The sequence below is a fragment of the Ovis canadensis genome, chromosome 3, assembly GCF_042477335.2.
Source record: "Ovis canadensis isolate MfBH-ARS-UI-01 breed Bighorn chromosome 3, ARS-UI_OviCan_v2, whole genome shotgun sequence".
NCBI classification, from domain to species: Eukaryota; Metazoa; Chordata; class Mammalia; order Artiodactyla; family Bovidae; genus Ovis; species Ovis canadensis.
The window spans coordinates 76,639,041-76,665,700 of NC_091247.1; the positions used below are offsets into that span (position 1 = coordinate 76,639,041).

General features: G+C 40.6%; 1 long non-coding RNA gene and 2 pseudogenes across 1 annotated transcript in view; 2 read left to right on the top strand and 1 right to left on the bottom strand.

The window, feature by feature from the left end:
- Positions 1-3,267: 3,267 nt before the first annotated feature.
- On the bottom strand, positions 3,268-4,082 carry LOC138931504 (large ribosomal subunit protein uL23 pseudogene; annotated as a pseudogene).
- Positions 4,083-4,252: 170 nt separating this feature from the next.
- LOC138436265 (small ribosomal subunit protein uS15-like) lies at positions 4,253-5,567 on the top strand (annotated as a pseudogene).
- A 6,473-nt stretch (positions 5,568-12,040) lies between these two features.
- LOC138438130 (uncharacterized) overlaps positions 12,041-26,660 on the top strand; it is a 41,111-nt gene continuing 26,491 nt past the window's right edge. Inside the window, exon 1 of the long non-coding RNA XR_011256265.1 lies at positions 12,041-12,090. This is a non-coding gene — a long non-coding RNA (uncharacterized lncRNA). The remainder of the gene's footprint in view (positions 12,091-26,660) is intronic.

A 26,660-nucleotide genomic window follows, 5' to 3' on the forward strand; every position in this document is an offset into this window, starting at 1 on the left:
TTCTGTTGACCAATGCAGGCTGCAGTCGTTGCATTTTTTTGGTGCATCTCATCAATTTGCTGAGCATACTTTCTCAGATGTAAAGATGTTGCCAGGATTCAGAAAGCTGTAGTGGAACAGGCTGGCAGCAGCCCGCCAAACAGGGACCATGACCACTTCTGGGTGCAAGTTTGGCTTTGGGAAGTGCTTTGGAGCTTCTTATCAGTCCAACAACTGAGCTGTCAAATAAAATCCACTTTTCGTCGCATGTCACAATCTGATCAAGAAATGGTTTGTTGTTGTTGCATAGAATAAGAGAAGATGACACTTGAAAACGACAAGTTTAAAATTTGCAGTCAGTTCATAAGGCACCCACTTCTTGAGCTTTTTCACCTTTCAAATGCCGAATGACCGTAGAATGATTGACACTGAGTTCTTTAGCAACTTCTCTTGCGGTCAAGAGCGTCACTTCAGATGATCCTCTCAACTGGTCCTTGTCAGCTTGGATGCCCAGCCACTGTGCTCCTCCTCTTCAAGGCTCTCGTCCGCTCTGCAGAACTCCTTGAACCACCACTGTACTATATGTTCATTAGCAGTTCCTGGGCCAGGGGCATTGCTGATGTTGCAGTTTGTCTCCACTGTTTTATGTCCCATTTTGAATCTGAATAAGAAAATCACTCGAATTTGCTTTTTGTCTAACATTATTTCCCTAGTCTAAAATACATATAAAATAAACAGAAAGTAATGTCATTAGCAAGAAACGTAAAATGAGAAATGCACATTAAAAGGATGTATAGCATAGCCACATTTATTTAAGAATGTATTCCAATACCAAACAGCAAGGTTCAACACCATAAAACCACAATTACTTTTGCACCAACCTTATACTCTGCTCTCTGATTTCCCTTCCCCAGCTCCCACCCCCAGAGAAGCAACATTCTGCCAGACTGATGGACTTGGAGACATTCTCCCATTGTCTCCACTAGCTGTTTCTGAATAAAGGATCTACATTTCTAGTTATCAAAGGGAACAATGGGTAATGCCATTTAAAGAAAGGGAGACGGTAACGTGTGTTTGTGAAACCAAGGAGCCAGGCACCATTCTGTCAGGAGTGCAAATTTCTGGGTCTTCACAGAGGTGAGGGTGTCAGGAGGTACAGGATGTCACATTGTACTCTGCCCTTTCCATTCTCCAGCTGTGGAGAGCACTGTCACTTAGGAAGATGAGTCTTCATTATAAGGATTGTTTGCCTATTTCTTTTTTTTTAATTTTATTTTTTTACTTTACAATACTGTATTGGTTTTGCCATACATTGACATGAATCCACCACAGGTGTACATGAGTTCCCAACCCTGTAACCCCCTCCCATCACCCTCCCCATATCATCTCTCTGGGTCATCCCAGTGCACCAGCCCCAAGCATCCTGTATCCTGTATTGAACCTAGACTAGCGATTCGTTTCTTACATGATAGTACACATGTTTCAATGCCATTCTCTCAAATCATCCCACCCTCTCCCTCTCCCACAGAGTCCATAAGTCTGTTCTTTACATCTGTGTCTCTTTTGCTGTCTCACATACAGGGTTATCGTTACCATCTTTCTAAATTCCATATATATGCGTTAATATACTGCATTGGTGTTTTTCTTTCTGGCTTACTTCACTCTGTATAATCGGCTCCAGTTTCATCCACCTCATTAGAACTGATTCAAATGAATTCTTTTTAATGGCTGAGTAATACTCCGTTGTGTATATGTACCACAGCTTTCTTATCCATTCATCTGCTGATGGACATCTAGGTTGCTTCCATGTCCTGGCTATTATAAATAGTGCTGCAATGAACACTGGGGTACATGTGTCTCTTTCAATTCTGGTTTCCTCAGTGTGTATGCCCAGCAGTGGGATTGCTGGGTCATAAGGCAGTTCTATTTGTAGTTTTTTAAGAAATCTCCACACTGTTCTCCATAGTGGCTGTACTAGTTTGCATTCCCACCAACAGGGTAAGAGGGTTCCCTTTTCTCCACACCCTCTCCAGCATTTATTGCTTGTAGACTTTTGGATCGCAGCCATTTGTTTGCCTATTTCAAACTATTTTTCCCTCTTGGCTCTGATTTCTCATTCTTTGACTTTTAAAATCAACTTTAAAGAACACTTTTTGAAAAGTCAGGCTGTTGTTAACTTTTTACTATTACAAACATGATCATGACAAACAGCTTTATACATACATCTTTGTATATTTGTTCAATTATTTCCTGAGGATAAATTCCTAGAAGTAAAATTGCTGAATCAAAAGAAGTGGATGCTTGGGAGGAATTTAGTATAATTTGCTAAATTACCCTTCAGAAATATAACAATGTACATGTCATCAACAGAGTATGACAATATCCTTTTTCTATATGCAACAAACATTTTCAAATCTTTGCTAATCTGAAGGTTAAAAATATGTCTCCTTCTTGAATTAATTTCATTTTCAGCTACCAAAGATTTTTTTTGTTACTTATGTTTATTTGCTACTTTAATTTCTTCTTTCTGTGAGTTTCCTTTTTATGTTCTTTGTCTATTTTTCTTTCACAACATTTAGCTTTATCTTATTTATTAAGCTCAGTCATGTCTGACTCTTTACGATCCCATTGACTATAGCCCGCCAGGCTCCTCTGTCCATGGGATTCTCCAGGAAAGAATACTGGAATGGGTTGCCAATTCCTTCTCCAGGGTATCTTCCTGATCCAGGGATAGAACATGGGTCTTCCACATTGCAAGCAGATTCTTTACCATCTGAGCCACCAGGGAAGCCTTTATTTACTAATAAGAGGCCTTTATCTGTTAAGACAGTATTAACTGTACACCATTGCAAGTGTTCCTCCAGTTTGTCCTCTCTCTCTCTCTCTCTCTTATTTTCTAATTTTCCCCCTGGTCTCTGATTAACAACATTCTCTCTTGTTCCATCCAGGTTATCAAATCTGGCTTGGAAAAAACCAACCCTGAAAATCACAGATCTCATAATGGAGTTTCATTATTTGCTGATTCATTTCCTACTGCCACTTCTCCAGGATCTTCTCTCTCGCTCTGAAAAATATAAGGTCACATCATCAAGCGTCATGGTTATCAGAATAGTCCATAGCACTTCACGGTCCCACCAGCCCCAGCCCAGCAGTGCCCAGTGTCCTGGAAGCTCCCTGGACCTTCCTTGCCCCTTGGCCTTCCATTCTGCCAGACCTTTGTCCTTTGTGAGTTTTTTTTTTAAACATAGTGAAAACTTTTACATTTAGAATTAGTCAGCTGGACTCAGTTTAGATGATCCCAGTTTTGTTGGCAACATTCAAAGCATCATAGACAGGAGTCAGTTGAACCTATGCCTTCTCCTCTCCATCAGACCTGATCAGGGTGTTGTCCTTAGCCATGTCAATGTCACAGAGCTTCTTCACAGCCTGTTTAGTTTGGTGCTTGTTGGCCTTGACAGCCACAGTGAACACCAGTGTGTTTCTGACTCTGTGGTGAGCAGGAACTTGATGATGGCATAGCGGTCAAGCTTCTTTCTCCTAGGGGCATTCTTCAGAGGATGTTTGGGCTGCCTCCTGAGCCACAGTGTTTTGAGCCATCGGAAGGTGGGTGACGTCTGGATCTTCCTTTTTTGTTTCTGGCTGTGGACACCTTTCAACACCGCTTTCTTGGTCTCAGAGCCTTTGCTTTGGCTCCAGCTTTGGGAGAGTCAGGGGCTTCCTTCTTTATAATTTGGTGCCATCTTTGTGAAAAGTCCTGTCCTTTGTGTTTATCATTGTTTTGGGCCTTCACTTTGCTTTGTCTTTCTTGATCATACAAAATTTTTCTATTATTATTATTATTATCATTTGTGGCACTGTTGGGCAGCTTTTGTGATCTTAGTTCCCTGACCAGTGATCGAAACTTCACCCTGGCAGTGAAAGCACCAAGTCCTAACCACTGGAACACCGGGGAATTCCCAAAATTTTATTATTTTTGTTTAGACAAATCTATCTGATACTTGCCTTTAGAAGAAAAATTTCTGAAAGAAGCCAGAGGGGAAAAAACCACCTTAATTATAGGGAACAAAGATATGAATTACATCAGACTTCTCTTTAGAAACCATGCAAGCAAGAAGAGATTAGAGTGAAATATTTAGTGTTGAACAAAAAAAGCTACCAAACTAGATAGCTGTATCCAGTTAAATTATCTTTCAAAAGTGAAGGAGAAATAAAGACTTTTTCAGGCAAATAAAAGCAAAGGAACTTGTCACTAGTCATCCTGCCCTTATGAGAAATGGTAAAAGAGACTCTTCCAAGAGAAGAATGTATAGATCATATATCTGCTGCTGCTGCTGCTAAGTCACTTCAGTCGTGTCTGACTCTGTGCGACCCCATAGACGTCTAGCAGCCCACCAGGCTCCCCCGTCCCTGGGATTCTCCAGGCGAGAACACTGGAGTGGGTTGCCATTTCCTTCTCCAATGCATGAAAGTGAAAAGTGAAAGTGAAGTCGCTCAGCCATGTCCGACTCTTAGCAACTTCATGGACCGCAGCCTACCAGGCTCCTCCATCCATGGGATTTTCCAGGCAAGAGTACTGGAATGGGGTGCCATTGCCTTCTCCAGATCATATATCTAGACCTGTAGAAAATACATATTAGAAACTCAGTCACCATCTGAAGAAAGAAGAATATTAGAGAAAAGAAACTAATGAAAGTAAAATAAAACTTTATATTTTTGTTGTTCTTAATTGATCTAATAGATAACTGCTTGTCCAAAAATAACAATAGCAATAATGTATTGGTTGATTATAGCTTATGAATAAGTGAAAAGAATGACAGCAATGTTATAAGGGATAAGAGGGGAAATTGGGAATCCTCTGTTATAAGGTACATATCCAACCTATGAAGCAGTATAAATAGACTTACATTAGTTGTAAAGAACTATAATCAATGGGCCAAGAGAAAATGGAATAGTATAAAATGCTCAATTAAAAACAGAGAAGGCAGGATGGGAGGAAGCAGGGCTGTGTGAGGTCACTTCACTTCCTGCGTGCAGGGTGGCTTCCTGCGCCTCCCACCCTTATTCTCTTGTGTGAATAAGAGAAGACTGCCACTCTTGGGTGTCTCATGCAGGCCCCTGGAAGGGTCTGTCCCAGTTGGCTCTGCCTTACCACTGCAGTCATTCCACCTGGCTGAAATTGACATCTGATGACATGAAGAAGCAGATCTACAAACTGGCCAAGAAAGGCCTGCCTCAGAGTGATCCTGAGATGCTCACATGGCATTGTTCTGTGACAGGCAATAAAATCTTGAGAATTCTAAAGTTCAAAGGACTTCCTCCTGATCTTCCTGAGGATCTCTAAGCATTGAATTAAGAAACTTGTTGCTGTTCGAGAGTATCTTCAGAAGAATAGAAAAGATAAAGATGCTAAATTCCTTTTGATTCTGATTGAGAACTGCATTCACAGGTTTCCGCAATATTGTAAGACCAAAACAGTCCTTCCCGCACCCCGCCCCCAACCAATTTGGAAATACTAGTCATCCACAGCCCCTGCTCTGGTTGCACAAATTTGTCTATGTACTCAAGCAATAAAACTGTTGTTTAACTAGGGAAAAAAAAAAAAACAGACAAGGCAGAAAAAGAGGGGAAGACAAGGAACAATGTAATGACTAGAAAACACTTGCAAATATGATAGATAGGAATCAATTATATCAATAATCATTTCAAACGTGAAAGGTCTAAACACACCAATTAAAAGACAGAAATTGAGAGAGTGTATAAAAACCATGTTGCTTTTAAGACGCCTACTTTAAATGTAAAGACACAGATTGAAAGTAAAGTGGTAGAGACATACATGAGCTTCCCTTGTGGCTCAACTGGTAAAGAATCCGCCTGCAATGGAGGAGACGTGGATTCGATCCCTGGGTTGGAAGATCCCCTGGAGAAGGGAACAGCTACCCACTCCAGTATTCTGGCCTGGAGAATTCCATGGACTGAATAATCCATGGAGTTGCAGAGTTGGACATGACTGATTGACTTACACTTTCACTTTCAGAGACATAAATACCATGGTAACACTAACTTAAAGAATACTGGAGTAGCTGTATTAATTTCCGACAAAGCTGACTTCAGAAAGAGGAAAATTAACATGGCATTATCACCAATATTAACAATAATATTCTTTTATAAATATCAATAATAGCAAGGAGAATTATTAATGATAAAGGGGTCAAGTCTCCAGGGAGACAACAATCCTGAATCTGTATCTGCTTAACAACAGAGCAACAAGATATATGAAGCAAAAACTGATAGAATGCAAGGAGAAGTAGAGGAAGCCATAGTTAAAGATATGAACACTCTTATTAGTAACTGACAAATCCAATAGACAGAAAATCAGTAAGGATATAGTTGAACTGAACAGCATTATTAATCAACTGGAGTTAACTGACAGCTATAGAATTCTTTATCCAAAAACAGCAGAATACACATTCTTCTCAAGCTTTCATGGGATATTCACCAAGATAGCCCACATTCAGTGCCATAAAACACACATTAACAAATTTAAAAGAATAGAAAACCCACTAAGTATTCTCTCACACCACAATGGAATTAAGCCAAAAATCAATAACAGAAAAATAAATGGAAATCTCAAAATATTTGGAAATTAAACCACATACTTCTAAATAACACATCAAAGAATATATCTAAAAATCCTTAAATATTTTGAACTAAAGAAAATATAACAACAAAATCTGTGGGATGCAGTGAAAGCAATGGTGTGTGTTTGTGTGTTAGTCGCTCAGTCATGTCTGACTCTTTGTGACCCACAAACGGTAACCCACCAGGCTTCTCTGTCCATGGAATTCTCCAGGCGAGAACACTGGAGTGGATTGCCATTCCCTTCTCTGAGAGCAATAGTAAGAGAGAAATTTATAGCATTGAATTCATATTTTAGAAACGGAGAAAGATTTAAAGATAATAGACTAAGCCTCCAATTTAGGACAGAGAAAGAAAAATAATATAAACCTAAAGCAAGCAGACTATATTAGGGCAGAAATCAATGAAATTGAAGACAGGAAAATAATAAACAAAATCAGTGAAACCAAAAGCTGGTCCTTTGAAAAGATCAATATTTTCCATTGGATCTCCAAAGTAGACATACCAATGGCCAGCAGGCACATGAAAAGATACTCAACATATCTAATTATTAGAGAAATGTGAAGCAAAACTACAATGAGATATGACTCACACCAGTCAGAATGGCCATTATTATAAAGTCTATAAATAATAAATGCTGGAGAGGGTGTGGAGAAAAGGAATTCATCTACATAGTTGGTGGGAATTTAAATTGGTGCAGCCACTATGGGGAACGGTATGGAGGTTCCTTAAAAAACTAAAACTAGAGTGATCATATGATCCTACAATCCCCTGGAGGAGGGCATGGCAATGCACTCCAGTATTCTTGCCTGGAGCAACCCCATGGACAGAGGAGCCTTGTGGGCTACCTTCCGTGGGGTCACAAAGAGTCGGACATGATTGAGCGAACAAGCACAGCATCTACAATCTCACTATATCTGAAGGACAGTCTAATTTGAAAAGATATATGCACCCCAACATTCATAGCAGCACTATGTACAATAGCCAAGGCATGGAAGCAACCTAAGTATCCATCAACAGATGAATGAAGAAAGATGTCATATGTATATGTATACCGCTGCTGCTGCTTATTTGCTTCAATCATGTCCGACTCTGTGTGACACTATGGACTGCAGCTTGGTGGGCTCTTCTGTCAATGGGATTCTCTAGGCAAGAGTACTAGAGAGGGTTGCCATGCCTTCCTCAGGGGATCTTCCCGATCCAGGAATAAAACCCATGTCTCCTGCATTGCAGGCAGATTCTTTACCACTGAGCCACTAGGGAAGCCTGTGTATATGCATACATATATATATATGTGTGTGTGTATCTATATACTATATTATGTAATATATAAATTAGGACTTTAGGGTTAACATAGACACACTAATATGTATAATATAGATAAGCCACAAGGATCTACTGTAGAGCACAGGGAACTACATTCAATGTCTTATAATAAGTTTTAATGGAAAGGAATCTGAAAAAGTATATATATATATATTCAATCACATATATAATTGAATCATTTTGGTGTACACCTGAAACTAATAGAACATTGCAAATTAACTACACTTCAAATTTTTAAAATGGTTTAAAAAATGTATTTGCCTTTGGAATATCTCTTTTTTACATATAACAAACTTACCCATTATAAGTGTACGTTTGTATCAGTACTTCCAATAGAATTTGTACATGGTGGAAATATCCTACAATATGCAAAATCCAATCAGTGGCACTAACTACCCCAAATATGGCTAGTGTAATCTAGAAAATTATGTTATGTAAATTTTGCCATTTTACCATTTTAAAGTGTATAATTCACTGGCATTTATTGCCTTTACAGTGTTACACAACCATCTCTATCAAATTTCAAAACATTTCATCACCCAAAAAGGAAACTCCACACCCATCGAGCAGTAACTTCCCATATCCCCTTCCCCCACCCCTTGGCAATCTGTAATCTGCTTTCTGTTTCTTTGCCTATTCTGGATATCTCATATAAATGGAATGCTGTAATATGTAGATCTTTGTTATCTGATTTCTTTAACTTAGCATAGTGTTTTCACGGTTCATCCATGTAGTAAGTAGCTTGTGCAAGTATGCCATTCTTTTTTGCAACTCCATAGATGGTAGCCCACCAGGATCCCCTGTCCATGGAATTCTCCAGGCAAGAATACTAGAATAGGTTGTCATTCCCTTCTCCAGGGGATCTTCCTGACCCAAGGATTGAACTCAGGTCTCTTGCATTGCAGGCAGATTCTTTATCGTCTGAGCCACCAGGGAAGCTCTTTTATAGATATACCACAGTTCATTTATCTATTCATCGGTTGATGGACATTTGGGTTGTTCTTCCCTTTTGGTTAAAGGTATTAAAAATAAATAATGCTGGTGTGAAAATTCATACCAACTTTTGTTTGAAGATCTATCTTCAGTTCTTTGGGGTATACATCTGGAAGTGGAATTGCTCAGACGTGGTAATTCTGTTGCTGCTGTTGTTCAGTCCCTAAGTCATGTCTGATTCTTTGTGACCCATGAACTGCAGCACGCCAGGCTTCCCTGTCCTTCACTATCTCCCTGAGCTTGCTCAAACTCATGTCCATTGAGTCAGTGATGCCATCCAACCATCTCATTCTCTGTCACCCCCTTCTCCTCTTGCCCTCAATTTTTCCCAGAATTAGGATCTTTTACAGTGAGTCGGCTCTTCACATCAAGTGGCCAAAGTATTTGAGCATCACTCCTTCCAATGAATATTCAGGGTTGACTTCCTTTAGGATTGACTGGTTTGATCTCCACGCGGTCCAAGGGACTCTCAAGAGTCTTCTACAGCACTGCAATTTGAAAGCATCGATTCTTCAGCACTGAGCCTCTTGATGGTCCAACTCACATCCATACATGACTACTGGAAAACCCATAGCTTTGACTATATGGACCTTTGTTGGCAAAGTGATGTCTCTGCTTTCTAGTACACTGTCTTGGTGCTAATTTTATGTTTAACTTTTTAAGAAACTGCCAACATGTTTTTCACTGCAACTCTACTACTTTACATTCCCATGAGCAATGTATACTGCAAAGTTTCCAATTTCCCTACATCCTCATCAACAATTTTCCTTTTCTTTTCTTTAAATTATAGCCATCCTAGAAGTATGAAGTAGCATCTTACTGCAGTCCTGATTTGCATTTCTCTGATGACTAATGATGTTGAGCATCTCTCATGTGCTTATTGGCCATTTGTATGTCATCTTTGAAGAAATATCTATTTGGTTCTTTGCCCATTTTGGAGTTGGGTTGTTTGTCTTTTTGTTATTGAATTGCAAGAATTCTTTACAAGTTCTGGATCAGTTCAGTTCAGTTCAGTCACTCAGTCGTGTCCGACTCTTTGCAACCCCATGAATTGCAGCACGCCAGGCCTCCCTGTCCATCACCAACTCCCAGAGTTCACTCAGACTCACGTCCATTGAGTTGGTGATGCCATCCAACCATCTCATCCTCAGTCGTCCCCTTCTCCTCCTGCCCCCAGTCCCTCCCAGTATCAGAGTCTTTTCCAGTGAGTCAACTCTTCACATGAGGTGGCCAAAGTACTGGAGTTTCAGCTTTAGCATCAGTCCTTCCAAAGAAATCCCAGGGCTGATCTCCTTCAGAATGGACTGGTTGGATCTCCTTGCAGTCCAAGGGACTCTCAAGAGTCTTCTCCAACACCGCAGTTCAAATGCATCCCTTATGAAATATATGATTGGCAAATTTTTTTTTAACTTTTGATGGTGTATTTTGATTCACAAACACTTTTTATTTTTATGCCAAATTTATCTATTTTTTGGCTGTGCCATGTGGCTTGTGAGATCTTATTTCCCTAACCAGGGATCCAACCCAGACCCTTGGCAGTGAAAGTCCAGAGTCCTAACCACTGGACTGACAGGAAACTCCCTTATTACTTGTGCTTTTGATGTCATATCTCAAATTCTATTGCTAAATCAAAGATTATGAAGATTTACTCATAAGGTTTTTTCTAAGTGTTTTATAGTTTTAGCGCTTACACTTAGGTTTTTGGTTTATTTTGAGTTAATATTTGTGTACAATGTAAAAAAGAGAACTAGCTTCACTGTTATGCATGTGTCCATCCAGTCATCTGAGAACAATTTGTTGACAAAAATCTTTCCTTGTTGAATGATCTTGGCACCACTTAATTAACCACAGACTAATAGGTTTATTTCTGACACTCAATTCTATTCCTCTGAATAATACAACTTTAATAAATTTAAATAGCCATATGTGCCTAGTGGCTATCATATTAGAGAACACAAAATTAGATGAGTTTTAGTTAATTGATATATTTGCGCAACCGACACCACAATCCAGATTTAGAATACTTCCATCATAGGATTTTTTTTTTAATTTTATGTTACTTCTTCTTTCCACATGATTTTTAGTTTTGCTCCAATTAAGTTTTGACTAGGATCCAGCTTTCAGGTGTGTGTGTGTGTGTGTGTGTGTGTGTGTGTGTGTTTTGTTAGTAGAATTCATAAAATTTTGGATTAACTTGTTGGCTACTTTTCCTTTTGACTGTTGATTGACATCAAGGCAAAAATAAAATGAGAATTTTGCTTAAGAATGGAGGTCAGATGGAAAAAGGAAATTTGACAGTAAAGGGCATATCCTGGGAAAGGTGATAGAGAGGACATTTGGAGCACAATGGACACAACTAAGGTCACTTTTCCAGGATCAGGTCTAGAAGAGGGTAGTTCCTCGAAGCCAGATCTCTCCTAGCCAGAGTTCTTTTGGCAAATGTTTAGTCGTTAAGGGATAAAATGCCCAATATTTCGTATTTTTCCCTCTGTGACTCTGTTCCATTCTGAGATGGTGAACTGGCTTATGGAGGAGGAATATCACTTACATGACCACATGGCAGTGGAAGCATTATTTTAACCCTTATCATGTCCTCTGACTTCTCACTGGCCTTGGTTGTAAAGTGACTGAATCAGATAGTTCCCTTAGCTAGAGACAACGGAGGGAAAGCAAGTCCTGTCTGACTATTGTGGTTGATATGCTGGCGACCGTAACTGGAACTCCATCCCCACAACTAGGTGTTCTTGGTCCTAATATTCCCCACATCTGGATCTCTCTTTATTCTATCCCTCATTCTTTCCTAGTCTGCTGAAGCTCCCAGCTTCTAGCCCTCTCATCTACCACCCCTCCTCCCTGCCTCCCCCCACCTCCACATACTGGCACTGATGTATTCTGGCCTTCTTCTCCTAGGGCAGCAACTTTTGGATAGAAGTATACTTTGCACTGTGTAAAAAATAGCATGGTCTGAGTTCTTCAGGTTAGCCATTGATGTGTAAAGTAATTTAGAAGGTCTTTTTTCATAACACCAGGCTTTCATCGTAATTTTTCTTTTCTTTTCTTTTTTGCTGGATAAAAAAATAACTGAGCAATGATTTTTTTTTAAAGCAGATATCCACCCATCTCCTGAAGTGCTGAAACCTACTGCTACAGTGGATGGTAAGTCCCATGACAGCAAGATTTAGAAAATACAGAAATATATATGACGATATTATATACATTCACACCCCGTGTTAGACTCTCTTTTCCCCATACGCTTCATAAAAGAAAGACCTCATGCACCATTTTTATTTCTATATAGCTCCTAGAATAGTACATGGCGCATAAGAAGGATATACAAGTTTCCTGAGTGGATGGATAAATGAATGAGGTACAACTCCATCCTGCTTTAGTTCGGAATGACTAAATTTAGGTAGAAAATTATGCTGCTCATAAAAAACTAAGCACAAATGAGTTTCAAGTCACCTAATTGTTATGTTTGTTCATGCCACTATTTTCTGAGTCCAGAATTAACTGTTTCATCTAGTTATCGATCAATGTTACATAAAGCTAATGCAAATACAAATAATTCTTCAATCTCTGCCCTCTCCAAGGGGAACTACTACACATATAATTCAAATGATCAGATAAATGTGTACCTGATGTGTGGATGTTTTTAGGTTGAAGAATTTCTGGACGAAAGGTTAATTTTAACTAACCAGACTTGGTCTTACATATTACATATTTTCATTAACACTGTTGCTGCCCAGAGAAAAATTTCCCTCTGTTGAGTTGCTATGAGAATTCAGAATTTTTTTTTACTCTGAAAGTAATATGAAAAATTGAAAATTAACAAGAATTTTTATTGAAGGTTTTGGTGAGTGGGTGGTGGATGTATGCATATTTGGAGAAGCATTTTTTTCTACATCAGAAAGGTAGAGAGATTTGGAGGCCTGAGATGGGGAAGACCTGGAATTGAGGAAGCCAGAAACCAACCTGTTTAGATACCAGCTTGTCTAGGTGCTACCCAAGGAAGGACAATCACAAAAAGGAGAGGTATGAATTAGCCATGGTTCTCCAGAAAATCAGAACCAATAGGAGATATACAAAGAGACTTAGGAGGAATTGCCTCACACAATCATGGAGGCTGAGAAGTCCTATTTGCCATCTGTAAGCTCAGAGACCCCAGAAAGCTGGTGACATAGTTCCAATCCAAGTCAAAAGGCCTGAAAACAGGGAGAAGAGATGGTATACCTTTTAGTACAGTTCTAAGGGGGCTTCCCTGGTGGCTCAGTTGGTAAAGAATTTGCCTGCAGTGCAAGAGAGCCGGGTTCAATTCCTGGGTCAGGAAGATCCTGGAGAAGGGCATGGCAGCCGACTCCAGTATTATTCTTGCCTGGAGAATCCTGTGGACAGAGGAGCCTGGCGGGCTATGGTCCATAGGGTTGCAAAGAGTCAGACAGACACAACTGAAGCAACTGAACACACACATCCACAATTCCAAGACCTGAACCAGAGAGCCAATGGAGTAAGTTTCAATCCTAGGGCAGGAGACTGCTGCTATCCAACTCAAGTAGTCAAGTAGTCAGGCTACTGCTGCTGCTAAGTCACTTACATCTCCTGCGCTGACAGCCATGTTCTTTACCACTAGCACCACCTGGAAAGCCCAAGTAGTCAGGCATAGAGGGGAAAGTCTCACTTCCTTCACCCTTTTTTTGTTCTATTCAGACTCTCAACAGATTGTGTAATTGGGAAAGGGAATCTGCTATGGATTCAAATGCTCATTTCTTCCGGAAACCCCCTCACAGACACACCTAGAAATAATGTTAACTGGGTATCTGGACATCCCATGACCCAGTTAAGCTGACATATAAAATTAGCCATCAAAAGGCACACTTAAAGGGAATATATGAAGGCCTATGAACTGTGCAGTGTAAAACTATCCTCTCTCTTATAAAATCTTGAGTAAAAATCAACACTTGGTCTTAATGGAATCCTAGGGAACAAAAGGGATATCGAGTCCTATTTAGGAGAACGTTCAAGGCTATGGCAGAACCATAGTCATAAGCACTAACATGGAAAAATTACTTAAAGAAGAAAATATAAATGCCCTGTAATTCCACTTTATAGGAATGACTTCTATTTACCTTGTGGTGTTTTTTCCCCTTCTTTTGCATATGTATGTATATATATATATGTACGTGAGTATACAGGTGGCACTAGTGATCAAGAATTTGCCTGCTAATGCAGGAGACACAGGAGACTGAGATTCAACCCCTGGGTCAGGAAGGTCCCCTGAAGTAGAAAATAACAACCCACTCCAGTAACCTTACCTGGAAAATTCCATGGAAAGAGGAGCCTGGAGGGCTACAGTTGATGAGGTCACAAAGAGTCAGACACAACTGAGCACACACGTATACATATGCAATAATATTGGGACTGTATTGCATGGTATTTTATCCTACACTTTTTTGCTCATTATCAGTCAGTCATGTCCGACTCTGCGACCCCACTGACTGCAGCGCGCCAGACTTTCCTGTCCGTCACCAACTCCTGGAATATGCCCAAACTCATGTCCATTGAGTCAGTGATGCCATCCAGCCATCTCATCCTCTGTCATCCCCTTTTCCTCCTGCCCTCAATCTTTCCCAGCATACGGTCTTTTTCAATGAGTCGACTCTTTGCATCAGGTGGCCAAAGTATTGGAGCTTTTCTTTCAGCATCAGTCCTTCCAATGAATATTCAGGGTTGATTTCCTTTTTAGGATAGACTGGTTTGATCTCCCTGCAGTCCAAGGGACTCTCAAGAGTCTTCTCCAACACCACAGTTCAAAACCATCAATTCTAAGGCATTCAGCCTTCTTAATAGTCCAACTCTCACATCCATACATGACTACTGGAAAAACCATAGCTTTGACTATACATTTGTCATAGCTTTTCTTCCAAAGAACAAGTGTCTTTTAATTTTCATGGCTGCAGTCACCATCTGCAGTGATTTTGGAGCCCAAGAAAATAAAATCTGTCACTATTTCCATTTTTCCCCCATCTATTTGCCATGAAGTAATGGGGCCAGACGCCATGATCTTAGTTTTTTGAATGTTGAGTTTTAAATCAGCTTTTTCACTCTGTCTTTCACCTTCATCAAGAGGCTCTTTCGTTCCTCTCCGGTTTCTGCCATTAGGGTAGTGTCATTTGCATATCTGAGGTTGTTGATATTTCTCTGGGCAATCTTGATTTCAGCTTGTGCTTCATCCAGCCTGGCATTTCGCATGATACACTCTGCATATAAGTTAAATAAGCAGGGTGACAATATACAGCCTTGAGACATACTCCTTTCCACCTTACATTAAATTATGAGTATTGAGTATTATTAAATATGGTTTAAAAACATGATCTTTAGTGGCTGCATAATAGTTCATCAAAGCATATATACCAAAGTTAATTACTTCTCTATTAGAGATATTTATCAGTTTCCAACTTTTTATTAGTACAAGAACTCTAGCATGAATATATTTTAATGTAAATTGACATATGTGCTTAATTGCTCAGTTATGTCCAACTCTTTGTGACCCCATGGACTGTAGCCAGCCAGGCTCCTGTGTCTGTGGGATTCTCCAGGCAAGAATACTGGAGTGGGTTGCCATGCCCTCCTACAGGGGATCTTCCTAACCCAGGGATCAAACCCAGGTGTCCCACATTGCAGGCAGATTCTTTACCATCTGAACCACCAGGAAAGCCCCTAAATTGATATGGGCATCTACAATTCTTTCCTTAGGATAGAGTTCAAGAAGTCAAAGTGCATGAAACTTTTTGACTCTTGCTCTATTCTTCTATTTTGCCAAAACATCTTTCATAGTGGGTGATTTATACTCTCACTAGCACAACAAAAAATTATTCTCACCTGTTTTTGTACTTTCTGTAAATGAATAACAAGGTGTATACTCTTCGTGTCTAGTTTCTTTTCTATAAATACATGTTTATGAGATTCATTCATGCTGTTGCATAAGGTTGCAGATTGTTTTCTTCTTATTGCTGTTAGAATTCCATTGTGTAAATGTACCACAATTTATTTATCCATTGATGAGTATTTGGGTATTTTCCCATTTGGTATTATGAATACTGCTGCTATGTCATGTCTTTTGAGAAAGAATTTGGTGTAGAATTGCTGAGAACACACATATCTAATAGAAAATGTCAAAATTGCTTTCAAAGTGGTCATAACCATTTTATATCCCATCAGCAAGGTGTGAGAGTGACAGTTGTTTCACATCCTTATCAATATTTAGTATTGTTGGTCTTTTTAATTGTAGCCATCCTGGTAGGGCTTCCCTGATAGCTCAGTTGGTAAAGAATCCGCCTGCAATGCAGGAGACTCTGGTTTGATTCCTCGGTCGGGAAGATCTGCTAGAGAAGGGATAGGCTACGTACTCCAGTATTCTTGGGCTTCCCTTGTGCTCAGCTGGTAACGGATCCACCTGCAATGCAGGAGACCTGGGTTCGATCCCTGAGTTGGGAAGATCGAGAAGGGATAGGCTACCCACTCCAGTATTCTTGGGCTTCCCTTGTGCCCAACTGGTAAAGAATCCACCTCCAATGCAGGAGACCTGGGTTTGATCCCCTGGAGAAGGGAAAGGCTACCCTCTCCAGTACTCTGGCCTGGAGAATTCCATGGGGTTGCCAAGTGTCGGTTCTGCTTATGTGGTTCTGTTTCTCTCTCCTGTCCCAATGGTTGATTGGCTTGTGCATTCTTGAGCCAACAGGACAGCGTCTTAATCACTAGAGCATCTGATAGTTTCAGCTTTTCGCTTCCATTCTGGTAGGTACGTAATACTACCTCATTGTGGTTTTAATCTGATTTTTCCTGATGACTGATACTGAGTGCCTTTTCCTATGTCTCTCAGCCATTTAATATACTCTTTCATGAAGTATCTGTTCAAATTTTTGCTCTCTTTTCCTACCTAGTAAGTTGGATAAATACACGCAAATATCTTTTCCCACTCTTTAGGTTCCCTTTTTTACTCTCAATTGTATCTTTGTGTGAATGGAAGTTTCCATTTTAGTACAGTTTATCAATTGTTTTCTTTAATGATTAATACTTTTTGTGACTGTTTAAATAATCTTTATCCATTCCAAGGTCATGAAGATGTTCTTCTATGTTTTCCTCTGCATGTTTTTTTTTTTTCCCCCCTTTCACGTTTAGATCTGGAATTCATCTGGAGCTGTTTTGTGTGTATCATGTGAGGTAGAGGTTCAGATACATTTTATTCCATGCAAATAGTCAATTCACCCAGCACTATTTAATTGAAAGACCATCTTTTACCCTCTGCCTTACATTATTTGTTGCCTTTGTTGTAAATCAGGTGACCATGCTTATGTGGTTCTGTTTCTCTCTTCTGTTCCAGTGGTTGATTGGCTTGTATATTCTTGAGCCAATAGAACACTGTCTAAATTACTAGAATATCTGATAGCTTCAGTTTTTCAGCTTGTTTGCAAGATTGCTTTGTTTGCCCACTTCTATAATGGGATACTAGGGAATTTTTTCTTATTGCTATATAAAAATTCCTTTCTTGTAAAGCATATTAATCCTTGCCTGTTATATGTAATATGAATATCTTCCAATTTGTCATTTGACTTTTGATTTTACTTATAATCTCTTACCATAGAGTAGTATCAAATTCTTACAAGCTGAAGTCTATTGATATTTTTTATTTTCTGAACACTATTTTTACACTTACGAAGTTTTCCCCCAATCTCCATGAAATTTAAATGTAACATTTTTATTCAAAATACGGAACATGTGTGCCTACATGAAAACAAATGCTTTCTTCTATAAAGTAATCAGTTGTCCTCCCTGGTCTAGAGTAGGAAAATGAGGTTCAGGGAGGGTAAGAGGGCAGTCAGTCCTGCTTAAAATTAAAAACTGAGAGTTCTGAGAAAGCACTGGCTTACTGCCCTGAATTCCATCCGCATGGATCAGTTACCCTTGGTAGAAAAAAAATATTGCCCCTATTTCATCTGATTTCTCTGGGAAGGTTATTGACCCAGTCAGCAGAGTGGATTGCCATGATAGTATAACAAGGAGTTGGTGGGTCTGGGTTCCCAGGGCTGGAGTTGAAGCTGACAGCCAGCCAGGATTACCTTGCTCCAGAATTGATCAACACTCATAATCAAGAGCCTGCTGGACAGGGCACTGTTCCTGCCTTCAGAAGCACTGTCTCAACCCTGTGGCTCACAGGAGGCTACCTGGGAGCCACTGATCACATCAGTGAAATTTGTAAATGTGCCTGACCAAAGCAGCAACAGCAGCTCAGCTCACAGAATTCCGCATGTATACTGTCTCTTCTAGAAGCCCAAGGGGAAAGAGTTAGTTTTTCTTTTTCCTTTTTGATAAAACCAAACCACTGTAGATATTATTAAGAGGCAGAGTAGAAGCCCAACCAATGAGGTAGAAATATGGTTTTCATTCCAACTTTATTTTGATCCTAGGCTCATTTTTTTTTCTCTGCAGGGGAAATAAGGGGAAGCCATAAAACCCCTTTTGGCTCTACACGTGTTGTGCTTAGTCATGGCCAAAGAGAATTTTATGGGAATGTTTGCTGTGGGCCAGTGAAGCATTTTCTCTTTCATGGTTTTAAAAACAAAAGCATTAACTAAAACAAAATCTCTTCGCTCCTCCCACCAAAAAAAAGGAAAAAAAAAAAAGAAGAAAAGAAAATGAAAAATCCATAGAGCTGCTTGCCTTACTATGAGAGTTTTTTATAATTTAGTGCTTCCTCAAAATTAATGCATAGGACTGATTGCAGTTATGAAACATTGAAAACTTGGGCTTTTCAGCCACTTAATGTCCTGTTCAGCTATCCTTGGAGGAAAGCCAAAAGGGATTAAAATCTTCTGAAAGACGAAAAGATGATTATCTTCTTTGGCTCTACTGTTTGACTTTAAATCTCTAGCTTTCGAAAAAGCTAGAATAAACCAGTTTCGATGGTGACAGCTTTTTCCCTTCTTCTTAAAATGATGTTAAATTATGTTCCTATATGCACCTATAATCTCATATTTTAGATGAACTGCAATAAACTGCAGCTTTTGCAGACTGTTGTTTTAACATTACAGAGGGAGCTCTACTGCCCTTCAGTGAGTTCCCCATCTACAACCTAAAACCTCAAAATTCATACTGGAATTTCACCTTTTAATGAGATTTTCCTGGGATAAAAGGCAATTACTCTTAAAGGTGGATACTGATTATTATCTCAGCACAAATGACTTTACCAAGCCCTCTCTCTAGGGCTAGCTTTGACAGAAAGATGTTACATGCTCTGCTGGGAGCCAGTCTCCACTGAGCAGAGCTGAGGAGGGAGATGGCAGGAGCAGGGAGAAGGTACAGAGCTGGCAAAAGACACACACTCAGGGTCCCTCAAGACTGAGAAGTCATCTTGCTGTAGCTCTGTAGAGGGAGCCAAAGGCTTTCAGAGACTGTGTTAAGACTTCACCCTTATCCAGCCACTCAGCCACTGAGCTCTTCAAGTGTTTGGACCTAGTTTGTCTTTGGATCTAGGCAAAGACTGAAGTCGTACTGTAACAGGAGGCAAAGGGGCAGGGCACAACTTTTGAAAGAATGACATAGCCCAAAGACACAACATAAACGAATTATAATCAAATGGGACCAAGATGGCAGACAAGATGGAACTTGATCCTCAATCAGTAAGTGAAATGACACACCCAGAGTTGCCATGACAATTCCAGGTCAGTTCAGTTCAGTTCAGTTGCTTAGCCATGTCTGACTCTTTGCAACCCCGTGGACTACAGCACTCCAGGCTTCCCAGTCCATCACCAGCTCCCAGAGTTTACTCAAACTCATGTCCATTGAGTAGGTGATGCCATCCAACCATCTCATCCTCGGTCATCCCCTTCTCCTCCTACCCTCAATCATTCCCATCATCAGGGTCTTTTCAAATGACTGAGTTCTTCACATCAGGTGGCCAAAGTATTGGAGTTTCAGCTTCAGCATCAGTCCTCCCAATGAATATTCAGAACTGATTTCCTTTAGGGTGGACTGGTTGGATCTCCTTGCAGTCCGAGGGACTCTCAAGAGTCTTCTTCAACACCACAGTTCGAAAGTATCAATTCTTCAGGACTCAGCTTTCTTTAGAGTCCAACTCTCATATACATACATGACTAATGACAGTTCCAAGGGACTGTTAAAAGACCAAGGAGTGGGCAGTGGTGCAGATCCTGGATATCTCTGCCCCTTTCCAAAAATAGTTGGAATAATCCTCCCACTCATTAGCATATGAAGTTACCCAGCCTATAAAAACTAACCATGCCAAATTTTGGCACAACACTTGCCCTCTGCAATGGCCCACACTCTGTCTGTGGAGTGTGCTTCTCTCTGAATCTGAATAAATCCACTTCTTATCTATCACTTGTTTCTCACTGAATTCTTTCTGGGATGAGACATCAAGAACCTGAGCTTCATTAGATCCTGAAACCAGGTACTGTGGGTTTTGGCTGGGTTTGAACCCCAGCCACATGGGTTTGAGTCCCAAGCAAGGTTTTGGCTAGGTTCGAGTCCCAGTCACATGGATTTGAGTCCCAAACTGGGTTGAGTCCCAGCACACGGGTTCACAATCACATGGGTTCAGACCACAATCACAGAAAACTAACCAATCTAATCACATGGACCACAGTTTTATCTAACTCAATGAAACTATGAGCCATGTCATATAGGACCACCCAAGATGGACGGGTCATGGTGGAGAGATCGGACAAAATGTGGTCCACTGGAGAAGGGAACGGCAAACAATTTCAGTATTTTTGCCTTGAGAACCCCATGAACAGCATGAAAAAGCAAAAAGATAGAACACTGAAAGATGAACTCCCCAGGTCAGTAGGTGCCAAGTATGCTACTAGAGATCAGTAGAGAAATAACTCCAGAAAGAATGAAGGGGTGGAGCCAAAGCAAAAACAACACCCAGTTGGGGATGTGACTGGTAATGGAAGCAAGGTCCAATGCTATAAAAAGCAATATTGAATAGGAACCTGGAATGTTAGGTCCATGAATCAAGGCAAATTGGAAGTGGTCAAACAGGAGATGGCAAGAATGAACATCCACATTCTAGGAATCAACGAACTAAGATGGACTGGAATGGGTGAATTTAACTCAGATGACCATTATATCTACTACTTTGGGCAAGAATCCCTTAGAAAAAATGCAGTAGCCATCATAGTCAACAAGAGTCCAAAATGCAGTACTTGGATGCAATCTCAAAAACAACAGAATGATCTCTGTTCATTTCCAAGGTAAACCAATTAATATCACAGTAATCCAAGTCTATGCACCAACTAGTCATGCTGAAGAAGCTGAAGTTGTATGGTTCTATGAAGACCTACAGGACCTTCTAGAACTAACACCCCCAAAAAATGTCCTTTTCATTATAGGGGACTGGAATGCAAAAGTAGGAAGTCAATAAACACCTGGAGTTAACAGGCAAATTTGGCCTTGGAATATGGAATGAAGCAGGGCAAAGGCTAATAGAGGTTTGCCAAGAGAACACACTGATCATAGGAAACACCCTCTTCCAACAACACAAGAGAAGACTCTACACATGGACATCACCAGATGGTCAACACTGAAATCAGATTGATTATATTCTTTGCAGCCAAAGGTAGAGAAGCTCTACACAGTCAGCAAAAACAAGACCAGAAGCTGACTGTGGCTCAGACCATGAACTCCTTATTGCCAAATTCAGACTTAAATTGAAGAAAGTAGGGAAAACCACTAAACCATTCAGGTATGACCTAAATCAAATGCCTTATGATCATACAGTAGAAGTGAGAAATAGATTTTAAGGACTGGATCTAAAAGACAGTGTGCCCGATGAACTATGGATGGAGGTTTGTGACATTGTAAGGAGGCAGGGATCAAGACCATCCCCAAGAAAAAAAATGCAAAAAAACAAAATGGCTGTCTGAGGAGGCCTTACAAATAGCTGTGTAAAGAAGAGAAGTGAAAAGCAAAGGAGAAAAGGAAAGATATACCTGTTTTGAATGCAGAGTTCCAAAGAATAGTAAGGAGAGATAAAAAAAAGCCTTCCTCAGTGATCAGTGCAAAGAAATAGAGAAAATCAATAGAATGGGAAAGACTAGAGGTCTCTTCAAGAAAATTAGCGATACCAAGGGAACATTTCATTCAAAGATGGGCACAAAATGGTATGGACCGAACAGAAGCAGAAGACATTAAGAAGAGGTGGCAAGAATACACAGAAGAACTAGACAGAAAAGAGCTTCACAACCCAGATAATCACCTATCACACCTATGGTGTGATAACTCACCTAGATCCAGTCATCCTGGAATGTGAAGTCAAGTGAGCCTTAGTCAAGCATCGCTATGAACAAAGCTAGTGGAGGTGAGTTGGAATTCCAGTTGAGCTATTTCAAATCCTAAAAGATGATGCTGTGAAAGTGCTGCACTCAATATGCCAGCAAATTTGGAAAACTCAGCAGTGGCCACAGGACTGGAAAAGATCAGTTTTCATTCCAATTCCAAAGAAAGGCAATGCAAAAGAATGTTCAAACTACCACACAATTGCACACATCTCACACTCTAGTAAAGTAATTCTCAAAATTCTCCAAGCCAGGCTTCAACAATACGTGAACCATGAATTTCCAGCTGTTCAAGGTGGATTTATAAAAGGCAGAGGAACCAGAGATCAAATTGCCAACATCTGCTGGATCATTGAAAAAGCAAGAGAGTTCCAGAAAAACATCTATTTCTGCTTTATTGATATGCCAAAGACTTTGACTGTGTGGATCACCACAAACTGTGGAAAATTCTGAGGAGGTGGGAATACCAGGCCACCTGATCTGCCTCTTGAGAAATCTGTATGCAGGTCAGGAAGCAACAGTTAGAAATGGGCATGGAACAACAGACTGGGTGCAAATAGAAAAAGAAGTATGTCAAGGCTGTATAATGTGACCCTGCTTATTTAACATATATTCAGAGAACATCATGAGAAACACTGGGCTGGAAGAAGCACAAGCTGGAATCAAGATTGCTGGGAGGAATATCAAGAACCTCAGATATGCGGTTGACACCACACTTATGGCAGAAAGCTAAGAAGAACTAACGAGCCTCTTGATGAAAGTGAAAGAAGGGAGTGAAGAAGTCGGTTTAAAGCTCAACATTCAGAAAACTAAGATCATGGCATCTGGCCCCATCACTTCATGGCAAGTAGATGGGGAAACTGTGGAAACAGTGGCAGACTTTATTTTGGGGGGCTCCAAAATCACTGCAGATGGTGACTGCAGCCATGAAATTAAAAGACGCTTGATCCTTGGAAGAAAAGCTAATACAAACCTAGATAGCATATTAAAAAGCAGAGACATTACTTTGCCAACAAAGGTCCATCTAGTCAAGGTTTTTCTAGTAGTCATGTATGGATGTGAGAATTGGACTCTAAAGAAAGCTGAGTGCTGAAGAATTGATGCTTTTGAGCTGTGGTGTTAGAAAAGGCTCTTGAGAGTCCCTCGGATTGCAAGGAGATCCAACCAGTCCATCCTAAAGGAAATCAGTTCTGAATATTCATTGGAAGGACTGATGCTGAAGCTGAAACTCCTATACTTTGACTACCTGATGCAAAGACCCTGATGCTGGGAAAGATTGAAGGCGGGAGGAGAAGGGGAAGACAGAGGACGAAATGGTTGGATGGCATCACCGACTCAATGGACATGAGTGTGAGTAAACTCTGGGAGTTGGTGATGGACAGGGAAGCCTGGCGTGCTGCAGTTAGTGAGGTCGAAAAGATAGGTCACAACTGAGCGACTGAACTGAACTCAACGTGGGTTTAAGTCCCAATCTGGTAAATGGTTTCGATACCACTTCTACCCATGTGAGACAAGTGTTCATACATCTGACTCATGCTCAACTTCTATGAAACAATCTTTTATAAGAAATAACTGATTTTTAGTCCAACCTTTCCTAGAAAATGGAGAAGGGAATGGCAACCAACTCTGCTATTCTTGAGGACAGAATGTTGTTTTCTATTTCTTCGTAGCTACCTCAGTACCGAGCACAAAGCAAACACTCCATGTCACAGCCACCTAAAACGCTTCTAGTTCTCTCCCTACACACATGAAATTAAAAAAAAAAAAACCTAAAAGCTAGCAGATAGTTTAGAAGAAAGGGCCAGTGGGAAGAGCACTGAATGACTATCTGAGTTCCTGTCTGATCAGTCACTGACTTTAGGCAAGTTACTTGACCTCTTGCCCTCGCTTTCTCTGCCTTTAAATCCTAAGAAGAAGTGAAGTCGCACAGTCCTGTCTGATTCTTTGCAACCCCATGGACTGTAGCCTACCAGGCTCCTCCATCCTTGAGGTTTTCCAGGCAAGAGTACTGGAGTGGGCTGCCATTTCCTTCTCCAGGGGATTTTCCCAACCCAGGGATTGAACCCAGGTCTCCTGCTTTGCAGGCAGACGCTTTACCATATGAGCCACCAGGGAAGCCCCTTAAATCCTAAATGTCAGATAATATGCCCTCACTACCTTACATGCATGTGTGAGACTAAAATAAAGAAACATATACTTAATTGCTAGGAAGAGAATGCAAAATGATCAAATACAATGTTTAATCCAAATATGACTTTACAAGTGACCTGGGACTAGAACACCAAAGTGCTTGAGATAAGGGTTTGTTTGCCAGCTTCTCTCCTCCCATAGCCTTCCTCCAAATCCATTGCTATGGTGGCCTTTCCTCTCCTCCCCCACCCCCACCTGACCCCCATGGTTGTTCTCTGGCTCCTGCCAGACTGGAGTCGATGATCTCCCGGTAGAAGATCTCTGGAGAAGGGAATGGCCACCCACTTCAGTATTCTTGCCTGGAGATTTCCATAGACAGAGGAACCCGATGGGCTACAGTCAATGGGGTCGCAAAGAGTCAGACACAACTAAACAACTAACACTTTTTATATATATATAAAAACACTATGCATAGTAAAGGTAGGATTTTCTTCACATGTGATCTGACTCTAGAATTCACATTTGGTGTGTGTTTCTATAGGCCAGAGAGACTTTGTGAAACTGAAAGGTGCAATCTTGTTCCAATTTCTTAATCACAACCATGTCTGGACAAGAGCAATCCATTCATACCAATCCAAAAATACTCAAACACAGGTGAGCATAGTTCCTCAGAAATATTTTAGTATGTTAACAGGAACATTGAAAGTAAATTAAAAGGAAATGTGAATTGCTTTGCCATCTCTCTAACTTGAGTCTCCCTTTTTCTCTCCCCATGGCTTATTCCCACACTTCCTTCTCCACTCAAGTCTCTGCTCAAAAGTTGCCTTATTGTAAGGGCTTCCTGACTACCAATAGGTTAATACAAGAGCAACGCTTGCCCTGCATTTCCTATCTCTCTCACCTTGCTTTACTTTTCTCCTCAGCATTTAACATCATTTTACATACTAATGTACATAATACACTCTTACATAGAGAGCTTCTCTGATAGCTCAGTTGGTAAAGAATCCAGCTGCAATGCAGGAGACTCCGGTTCAATTCCTGGGTCAGGAAGATGCGCTGGAGAAGGGATAGGCTACCCAGTCCAGTATTCTTGGGCTTCCCTTGTGGCTCGGATGGTGAAGAATCTGCCTGCAATGTGGGGAAACCTGGGTTCGTCCCTGGGTTGGGAAGATCCCCTGGAGAAGGGAAAGGCTACCCACTCCAGTATTCTGGCCTGGAAAATTCCATGGACTCTATAGTCCATGGGGTCACACAGGATTGGACATGACTGAGCAAGCTGGTTTTACAAAAGGCGGAGGAACCAGAGATCAAATTGCCAACATCCACTAGATCATGGAAAAAGCAAGAGAGTTCCAGAAAAACATCTATTTCTGCTTTATTGACTATGCCAAAGCCTTTGACTGTGTGGATCACAATAAACTGTGGAAAATTCTGAAAGAGATGGGAATACCAGACCACCTGATCTGCCTCTTGAGAAAACTATATGCAGGTCAGGAAGCAACAGTTAGAACTGGACATGGGACAACAGACTGAGTGACTGAACTGAACTGAACTGAACTGAGCAACTTTGACTTTCACTACATACTATCTGTTGAATGTATTTACTTTTTTATCTCCCCCAGTTAGAATGTGAGCTCCACAAAGTTAGGCGCTTTGTCTTGCTTGCTACTCTGTCCTCAGCACCTAGAACAGCGTTTACCGGATGATGGAATGAATACTGTTTGCAAGGCCACATGATACCCTAGTAAAGGCATTGAATTTAGAACCAGAGGTGGGTTGGAATCTCAGCTTGGCCACATACCAGTTGTGTGACCTTGGACAAGCTAACCACTTGAAGCCTCAGAGGCTGCAGGAAGAGCAAAGGCTCTGAGATGGGAGTGTGCTGGACAAGACAGAGTGGCCCGGGTGACAGCAGCATGGAAGGTAGGCAGCACACCACAAGAGATGAGACAGATACAGGCTGAGGGCCAGATTGTGTAGGCTTAGTGAGATATTTTACAGACTGTGAGTTTTCTTCTGGATGAGACATGAAGTCAGTCAGAGGATATGATACAAAGGAATAACATTGTCGATGTTAAGTTTTACAAAGATTGCTTAAGGACAAGGATAGAGGCCAAGCGACCAATTAGGTGGCTACTGCAATAATCCAGGTGGGAGATGATGGTGATTTGGTCAGATTAGTAGTAGCAAAAGTGGTGGAAGATTGTCAGATTCTGAATATATTTTGAAAACATAGCCAAC